This window comes from Sceloporus occidentalis, unplaced genomic scaffold (assembly GCF_023333645.1).
Source record: "Sceloporus occidentalis isolate IW3139 unplaced genomic scaffold, rSceOcc1.0.p SCAF_4, whole genome shotgun sequence".
NCBI classification, from domain to species: Eukaryota; Metazoa; Chordata; class Lepidosauria; order Squamata; family Phrynosomatidae; genus Sceloporus; species Sceloporus occidentalis.
The window spans coordinates 176,243,548-176,253,610 of record NW_028316984.1 but is presented as its reverse complement, the minus strand read 5'-3'; the positions used below and the strand labels follow the sequence as shown (position 1 = coordinate 176,253,610).

The 10,063-nt window shown below is 40.3% G+C and overlaps 1 long non-coding RNA gene across 1 annotated transcript; it reads right to left on the bottom strand.

Annotated features, from left to right (window-relative positions):
- Positions 1-1,825: 1,825 nt before the first annotated feature.
- On the bottom strand, positions 1,826-9,214 carry LOC149315055 (uncharacterized). Its single transcript, XR_016281155.1, has 4 exons — positions 9,120-9,214; positions 7,202-7,318; positions 2,305-2,445; positions 1,826-1,964 (listed from the first exon to the last, which is right to left on the bottom strand). It is a non-coding gene; the product is annotated as an uncharacterized LOC149315055 (long non-coding RNA).
- Positions 9,215-10,063: the final 849 nt, after the last annotated feature.

The following is a 10,063-nucleotide window of genomic DNA, read 5'->3' as shown; positions in this document are numbered from 1 at the left end:
TTCACAGCGAGAAGCCCAGTGGGAACAAAAATTCTTGCATGTACGGTAGACAGGGAAAGGGATGAATTGTTTTGTTGTCTTTCTCTCTACATTGCAGGTGGATGTGATTTGCCAACGCGATCACAATTTTCCATTGGTCCATTGTCTTTCCGTTAGAGATCAATATTATCTCACTTCATAATCTTGCACAATCCTTTTTCATGGTCTTTGCAGATTGCCTGTCAGAAAGCCTTTATTTCTAGTGATTAATTATTACAGTACTTTGTTTTCATTTATTTTATTTTGTTTATTCTATGCCACCCTTCACCCAACTAGAATCAGGATGGTGTGTATTTTAAAAAGTTTAGAATTAAGCATAGAATATTATAAAAACATTAAAAATTACCATCACACAAACAATAAAACTGAGAGACAGTAAGCAATAAAGTAATACAACATAGGTGCAGTACATTCAATTAAAAAGTCTTAACCTGACACCAAAAAGACTGTAATGTTGGCCATCAAACTGCTCCAGGGATGGTGTTCCAAAGTTAGGAAATGACATTTACATTCATTATGTACTTTTCTTACTAAAATTACTCAGAAAAGAGGCTCATCTGAAAATCTGAAAGCAGATTTTTTCTAGACAAACCACTAGGCATTTGGTAAAGTGGCCATCTTAAGAATATATACAGTGTTAAATATAACAGTTTACATAACAGTATTAACAATGTTTTATGGTGTTGAATGATTTTATGTTGTGGCTATGTTGTACCTTTCCTCAAGCTTTGGGGAAAGGTGTGTAAGAAATTATTTATTATTATTATTATTATTATTATTATTATTATTATTAAAACTGGATTGGAATCATCACTGGGCCATGAAACCTCCTGGGCAAGTTCCCTTCTCTCAGCCTCAGAGGATGGCAACAGCAAACCCCCTCTGAAGAAACTTGCCAAGAAACCGCTGTGATAGGTTTGCCTTAGGGTCATCATAAGTGGGAAATGGCTTGAAGGCACACAACAACAACACAGCAACAACAACACAGAACACATCATGAGTGAAAGACAGAAATAAAATAAAAGCGGTGATGTATTGTTAGTTGTATTGTTATCATTACATCCACTGAATGAATGTACATTGCAAATCTATGCTCTATCATTTTTTTCCAATGGATGAAGTAGGTTTTGAAGAATCTGTGTATCTAAGAACAAATTAAAATATGTTAATGGGGGAAGGCAAGGCGAGAAGAGGCTCAAAAAAAAAAAAGCAAAGTGGACAGCTGGGCCAATTACGGGCAGATTTACTGGAGTGTATTTTTTAAAATGGTAGCAATACCTGAAATAGCAGTTTTCAACTCTGAGGTATACTGAACATTTACACCAGCATTTCATGACATTTGACAACCATGCAGATTGAACTCCCTGGAGGAAGGATGGAATATAAATACTGAAATATGTGTAAAACATGAATTGGTGGTTATAACACTGGTTTAAGTAGCATTTCCCACACCTGCACCTTCCAAATATGTCCCCCTACAAACTATAGCATAGCTGCTGCTTTAGTTTGAAAAAATAAAATAAGAAAAAGAAAGACTTCAGAAGAAGTTATGCTGATACAGGTTCAGTCTCCCTTATACGAAATGCTTGGGGCCAGAGGTGCTTTGGATTTTGGGTTCTTTTGGATTTTGGAATACCTGTATGTGCATATATGTACAGAAGGAGAAATCTTGAGATTCTAAACACAGAATTCATTTATTATGTTTCATATACAAATTATACATATAGCCTGATCGAGGGAGGTAATTTTACCACTCTATTATACTTTGATCAGACCTCACCTGGAATACTGTCCAGTTCTGGGCAGCAGAATTCAAGAAGGACATTGACAAGCAGGAGCATGTCCAGAGGAGCACGACCCAAATGGTGAAGGGTCTGGAAACCATGCCCAGTGAGGAGAGTCTTAGGGAGCTGGGTTTGTTTAGCCTGGAGAAGAGAGGGTTAACAGGTGACATGAGAGCCATGTTTAAATATCTGAAGGGATGCTATATATTTCTTTTAATAATCTTTATTGGTTTTTTCAACAAGTATCATAATAAAAAAAATAATTTTCCATTTCCATGTCACACATCTCTCCCACTGGACAACAACAACAATTTTTTTTTACAAACAATATATACATTTAAAACATTTATGACTAACAGTTAACAAATACATTTCCATACCTCATTCACTACTCTCTTATTTACAGCTTTGATATTTTCCTTAATTGTTCCTGTTTATTAAAGACTACATTAAACTGAAATTATAGTGAATTCGTTCTCACCTTGTTTTATAAATCTAATTTCCTTATCTATCCCCTTGATCCTTATATTCTTTGTATTCTTTGAAGGGATGCCATCTTGAGGATGGAGGAAGTTGCTTTTTGCTTATTCCAGAGTCTAGGACACGGGGCAGTGGATTCAAACTACAGGAAAAGAGATTTCACCTCAACATTAGGAACAACTTCTTGACTGTAAGAGCTGTTCAACAGTGAAACACACTCCCTCGCAGTATGATGAATTTTAAACAGAGGCTGGATGGTCATCTGTTGGGCTGCTTCGATTGTGTCTTCCAGTATGGCAGGGAATTGGACTGGGTGGCCCTTGTGGTCTCTTCCAGCTCTAGGAATCTATGATTCTATGGTAATTTAATCAATATTTTAAATAATTGTGTGTGTGAAACACAATTTGTGTACATTGAACCACAAGAAAGCAAAAGGCATCTCGGACACCCATAAAAAGTTTTGGTTTTTGGAATATTTCAGATTTCAGAATTCTGGATAAGGGAGATTTAACCTGTATGTTCAGGTAAACTTTGGAGCTTATCGCTTGGGCAAATAAGGTGTCTTACCTCTTCTGGCTTTAATTCTGGATTGGGAGTGCCCCTGAATGTTTTCATAGCTAAATTGCCACCGATTTAGGTGAGATGCCACTGTCTGCCTGCATTCCGGGTCGACACCTCGCTCAGCCAGAACGTTTTCAAAGTCGGGGCGCTTACAACTTCAAAAATTGGCCGCCTGATCAAGGCTTCAACTGGGATGCATCCAGGTGGTGACATCCTGCCTAGATTGGTGGCAATTTAGCTACGATAACATCCAGGGGCATCCCAAATCCAGAACTGAAGCTGGAAGAGGTAAACCGGCTTTTTTGCCCAATCAATATGCTCCTTCCTCTCCATTATATAGTGTGCTGCTAATTAGCACAGCGTTTGCTGTCCCTGAGGGGGAGCTTCAGGCACATCTGTTGAATGTGCAAACACAAGCAAGTAGTGACAAGAGAAGTTTCCTTCTCCTCCTTCCACTTCTTTTTCAGATATACTTCCATATGCATGCATGCATACATACAGAGAAGGAAGGAAGACAGAACATACAGGTATACCTCAGCTACCAAAGCCTCTCACAAAGAAGCTCCTTTTTGCCAAATCTTTTTACACTCAACAAGCCCCACTTTCTCATCATTCTTTATCTGTATAGAAGTTTTGGAGCAGCATCAGAATGCTCAAGAATACCTTGAGCTGGGAAAGAGCAGGATTTCAGGAGCTTATTGCTTGGTTTATTAATTCGACTTACCTCTCCCAGTTTAAATGTCAATTCAGGCTGCATCCTGATCTTATCAGAAGGTTTTTGCCACTGAATTTGTCACTTGAATACAGCCGGGATGCATCCCTGCTTCCAGGAGCGCTCTGGTGGCCATTTTCTTAAGGCAGAAAACTCCAGGATCCAAAAAGAACCATGTGGAGCATGCCTGGAAGTGGGGATGCACTGAGCTGTATTCAGGGTGAGTCTACTTGTGCTACCTGTGCTTGTCCCCAAACAGCAGGATAAAGAGCAGCTGCCTCCAGAGTTCTTACTGAGCATGCATGAAAAGCAAAACAGAGGGGGGAAAGGGATAGGCTTGCCATATCCCGCCTGGGGGCGGGTCCGCACGGTCCCACCCCAGTTTGCCCCCGCCCCCAGGCTGAGGCGAGGATTCCCTGCCCGATTGGGCTCTGCCCCCGCCAAGGGCGGGGGCCCAGGCCAGGAGAGAAAGCCTCCCCTCAGCGAGGCTCCTATTCAAATGTAGGACAGGAAAAAAGTGTCCTACATTTGAAATTTTTGTCCTACATTTGTCCTGGTTTGGAGGTCCTGACAAATGGCAACCCTAGAAAGGGAGGATTGATAAGATTGCTTCAGAGCTTGCCCCAAGTAAACACTGATCTGTAAGTCTGGCCACCAAACTGGAATTTAGAAGAAATGTGGAGGCTGGTGAAAGAAAAAACTCATCCCTGGGTTCATTTTGGAAGAAGCTCCCATGTGGTCTCTAGGAGGTTATCCACACTGGCAAACAAAGCAATTTCACCCTGTTGTGAGCCTTAGCTGTTTATACGATGCACAAGGCCAAACTGAGGTGAATCATGTATGAAGCCGCATGGTGTGGAATGCCTCTGGGTGTTCGGACCACCTTGAGAGTGGTCTGTATGAATAACAGGGCTCTAGCCAAATCGGGAAAAACCAGAAACAGCCCAGTTTTTCCTTTCTGTCTGCTTAGCCTCTAGAAGATTCATATGTTTTTACTTACACAAGGACTGTCTGCCTGGTTGTTTCATTTCCCATGGGTGTATTGTGGTTTTGAATAAAATGTCTGCTGAAATATTTTTAACTGTTCTCTTTGTGTGTAGAAACCTATTTCTATTCTCCCCATATTACTTCTTCCTCTGATACCAAATTTTTAGTTAAAGAAGTGATGCCCGGGAACACTTCTACTCAGTAAACTGAGAGTGTATCTACACTGCAAAAATAATGCAGTTTGACACCACTTTAACTGCCATAGCTACATTCTACAAAATCTTGTGATTTGTATATTTGTGAGGTACCAGCACTTTTTGGCAGAGAAGGCTAAAAACCTTGTGGAACTATACATTCCAAGATTCCCTAGGATGGAACTACAGCACTTGTGTCAAACTGCATTATTTCTACAGTGTAGATGCACTCTATGTATACCTGCATCCTGAAGAGTCTAAGCGCTTCCAAATTCCAAAGCGCTTGAGATGTTGAACTGCATCCTGCAGCATGCCTCATAACTTGCTCTGGTGGCCAGGGATACTGGGAGTCGTGGTCCAGCAACAACTGGAGAGCAACACAATTCCCACCCCTGGTCTAGGACAGGAGTGCTAGTAAACAGAGAAATAATCTGGAGGTGACATTTGAGCACCTATTTAACTTTAGTGTGATAGGCAAAAAAATAACTGGTGCTGCTTTCCACATTATAGCCTTGTACCTATTAAAGTTTTTATCTTGTTTACATATCTTGTTCAGTTATTAAAGATAAACAGAAGGGGATGTGCAGGAGTGAGAAGCATCATAGGACTTGTTGGCTGGATAGCTTCAAGCAACGTTTCCCACGGCTTCTTACACAATGCCTATTTATACCAAAGTGATTTGTGTAGTCAATAGATTGAGCAGATGTCTTCAGCCTGTCACAAGGACATATACTCTGCTTTGAAACTAAGCTGAAAACTGAGCCCATTTTAATACCTCATAGCAGTGGTTTTAGGCCAAAGGAAAACTGAACTAATTAGATAAATTTGTTCTGCACCAATATTGCAAGATGAACAAGATGAAATAGAACTGTTCAGTCCAGAATGACAGCTCTGCAGATTTCACAAAAGGAGCTACAAGACATTTTGTCTATCTACAATCTTCCATGTACCTGCTTCAGTAAACAATATGCACGTGTTTCCTGAGAGGCAAAGTCAAGAGGGAACTCCTGGCCTTCAGGTATCTTCTGTATTTGCAAGCTGACATGGGATTTATGACAGCCTCTATGCAGAGAAACAATGAATGGGCTCACTCATGCTTTGCATATGCTGCTATTATTGCAGCCTCTCAAACAGTGCAATCCTGTATATATCTAATCAGAAATAGGATCCACTATACCCATCCCCTGTACTCCTCTAGTGATGCCATTGGTGCTGGCTGTTCATTCTGAGATCAGAACAAGGTGCTTAATCATATGATAACCACTGGGCACCTCATTCTAATCTTAGAAGTGAGTGACCTGTGGCAGTGGTGCCAGTGCTGCACAACTCAGAAAGACATCCATGCAGATTGCTGGGGCAGTGTAGGAATAAAGGGCCAAGTAACAGGGGGAGATCAGAGTAGCTGCAGAGTCAGGATACTCCAGGCTGCTTCCAGAGTATCCTGGCAGATGCAGAAAAAGCTCAAGTTTAACATCTGAATTCAAATTGCTAGTAATATTTAAAGCCCTGTCATGGGACTGTGGTACAGTCAGCCCTCTGTATCCATTGATTCTTTATCCACAGATTCAACCATCCATGGCTGCAAAATATTTTGAAAATATATAAATTCCAAAAAGCAAACCTTGATTTTGCCATTTTATATTAAGGACACCATTTTACTATGCCATTGTATTTAAAGGGACTTAAGCATCCACGGATTTTGGTATCCATGGGAGGTCCTGGAACCAAACCCCAGCAGATAATAATGGAGCCCTGGTGGCGCAGTGGTTAAATGCCTGTACTGCAGCCATTCACTCAAAACCACAAGGTTGCGAGTTCAAGACCAGCAAAAGGGCCCAAGCTCGACTCAGGCTTGCATCCTTCCAAGGTTGCTAAAATGAGTACCCAGACTGTTGGGGGCAAATTAGCTTACTTGCTAATTAGCTTACTTGTTGTTCACCACTATGATCTTTGGAATAGCGGTATATAAATAAAACAAATTAAATTATTATACCAAGGGCCCACGGTATTTGAAGGAGTGCCTCTCCCTATATATGCTCACCAGGAGACTGAGATCTGTTGGAGGGTCCCCCTCTGTGTCCAACCAGTGGGAGAAATACATTGTGTGGGGATGTGGGGGAGGACCATATCTGCTGTGGCATCCTAGTTACAGGATAGAAGACTTCAAAGGCCCAGTTGGCACCAACCTTGGTTTCATTCTAGCACTAGATTAAAATATGGCTTTTTATCAAAGACTTCATAGTCTAATGATATTGCCCATATCCGTACAGGTATATAGTTCAAAACTGTTTTAATTGTTAAATTGGTTATAATGCCTCTAGACTGGTTTTTAATCGTTTTAAATTTTAAATTGTTTATACTGATTGTACTGAGTCAGTCAGAGAATTTATGATAAATGGCAGAATGCAAATATTGTAATCGTTTTGTAAAATAAACAGACATACTCCCAAGCAAGTAGTCACAACATTGCGGTGTTATAGCAAAATCCTTTGCATGTTTTCCTGGAAATAAATCTGGCATCTTGTCCTTTGCCTCAAGTATCAAAATGTCATGGGCTGGTTCTTTCAGAGTAGTACACATATGGGAAAGAGAAAATCAGAGTGGGGAAACAGCAGGAGATGTAATGTAATCATACTATAATGTATTTGCTATTGCAAAACAAGAATTAATTACAAGTAATGCATGGTTTGTGAGTAATTATTTCTGTGCTCTGGTTGTACATTAGCTTCCTTCTACAGTATATAAATTAGAACATACAAGTATTCTGTTGTCCTCTTCTTTTTGGCAATGCATAAGTACCCATTGCATTAGCAATAGACCCACATTTTAAATGGTTCTCAAACTAACATTTAACGCAACTAAATCATGTCATCTAACATTTCACAGATGAAAACTGGGACATATGTGGCCAAACAGCTTCAGAGTGTGGTCAAGATTGCAAAAATTATTAATGAGAAAGAACATGCAAGCCAGGAAAGGAGCTGTTTGTTTTGCCTAGGTCTAGGGGGCAATATTGCCTAGGCCTAGGGGGCAATATTAGGCTCCCTTGTTTCTTCTCCCACCTGCAATTTGAACTGCAAATTAAGTTGGTTTGTAGAAAAGATTGCAAGTTAGCTCATTTGCTGTAATAGTGTATTGTGTTAACACCAATTATTTCTCAACCTGGGTGGTCAATAAGCAGCCCCTCAGAATCCTCTCAAATGTTTGAAAAAATATTACCTCTTGGGGTTGGCACAGGGGTCAATTTTTCTATGCTTGAGACATACCCTCCAACATTTCACAGATTAATTTCCCTGCTTCCAGAATTTGGTTGATCATTGCTCCAAAGGTTTGCTTTAATTTAACCAGAGAAAACTGGAGGGAAAGGGGAAAGGGGAGGGTATTTTTTTGAATGTTTAGTAATTAAAACTGGGATACATGTAGGTACATAATATCAGATGGCAAGAGTTATTTATGGGGAAGAATACCCTATCTAGAAGAGGCTACAGCAGTTTGCTTTTGCCAAAGTATACCAGAAAGGTCAATATTCTGCCCCTTTGCCTCTTCTTCCCCATGCTGAGTAACTTGTGTGTAAATTACTCAATTTACAACTCATTTTGCAGCATCTGACGTAAGCCAAGGACAAAAGCATCTGAAAAACATCTGAAAGCAAAAATATGCCACTGCCCCACTACTTGTCAAGGGGGGATAGGGGGCATTATTTTTAAAAAAAAAAAATAGAAATAAAAATTGAAGGTGGGACATGGGGGGGGGGCCTCCAAGGGCCAGTTCATGCCCCCCCCCATGCCTGGTAGTTGCCCACCCTGGTCTATAACTTTTGGCCAAGATGGAGAGCTTATGACACTCCACAAATTGATAGATTGCTGTAACTACCAGCAATTTATCACCCTTGCCAATGGTGTAGGGTTATGGCAACTGCAGTCCAACATCTGGCGTCCAACATTTTGGTTTCACAAATATCACCTACAGTATCATGGAAATCGACTGGGTGACCTTGGGAAAGTCACACTCTCTCAGCCTCTGAAACTTGCCAAGAAAACCTTATGATAGATTTGCCTTAGGGTCAACATAAGTTGACTTGGAGACACAAATCAACAACATGTTTTTTGCAGCTTATTTGTAGCTTGTTTCAGGATCCAATTAGTCTATTTATGAGCACGTGCATAGAATGAAGAGAAAGTGTTTGAATGTGCCAACAAGCAAAGTATCAATCAATCAGTATGCTAAGAATATACAGATGCAAATTGACTGTTGGGAATATAATTTTGGGAGAAGATTTTCCACTCCACTAAGAGCAAGAGAACAGAGTGCAGTGGAGAAAGGCTACAGTGCAACAAAAAGACTTCTTTCTCATTCACATACCTGCCTGTGCATTAACATTGTGGATCAAAGACTTTCTTGGGGTTTTCCTCCATCCAGCATGAGATGTGTGATGACTGGTGAGCTGTGATAACAACTTGAGGTTGGGGGGACTGGGGAGGCCCTAGAAAGGACAAAGCACATATCAGGAGTGGAGTAAATACTCAAAAAACATTTCCCTTCAGGTAACTACAGGAGTCTTTCAAATGGTGGGTGGCAAGGGGACAAGCTATTTGCCTGCGGGGTGTTTGCCCCTGTTTGCTGTTGCTTCTTTAAGCCAGATCATTGTGGGGAGGGAATTGTGGTACTTCTTAGGCTGTGGGAGCTAATATGCAGAAGACAGAATTAGAATTCCAATATGAAAGGGTTTTTTAAAGATACCAAAAGGCCTGCAGTGAAGAGTCATTTTGAGGCCCTTACTCACTGCCTCTTTTTCCATTATTTTTATGGAGCATCATACAAAGAGCAGGTATAGATTTAGAAGAAAGAGGAGTGAAGATAGAAGGAAGAAATGTCAACAATCTAAAATATTCAGATGACACCATACCACTAGCAGATAATGTCACAGACTCGAACAATTAATAAGGAATGTTAAAGAAGAAAATGCAAAGGCAGGCTTGCTGTTGAACATAAAGAAAACAAAACTAATCATGGAGGACCTACTTAAATTCAACATAGACAATGAGGAAATCAAAACAGTTAAAAGATTTCCCATATCTTGGACCAAATATTGATCAAGAAAGAGACTGAAGTTAAGAAATAAGAAGAGAACTACGACTGGAAAGGGCATCTATGAAAGAACTAGGCAAGATCCTAAAGATATACAACTGATCATGAAAGTTAGAATTGTCCAATCCAATGTATTCCCCATCAACAGGAACAGATGTGAGAGCTGGACAGTGAAGAAAGAAGCTAGGAAGAAAACCAACTCATTTGAGATGTGGTGC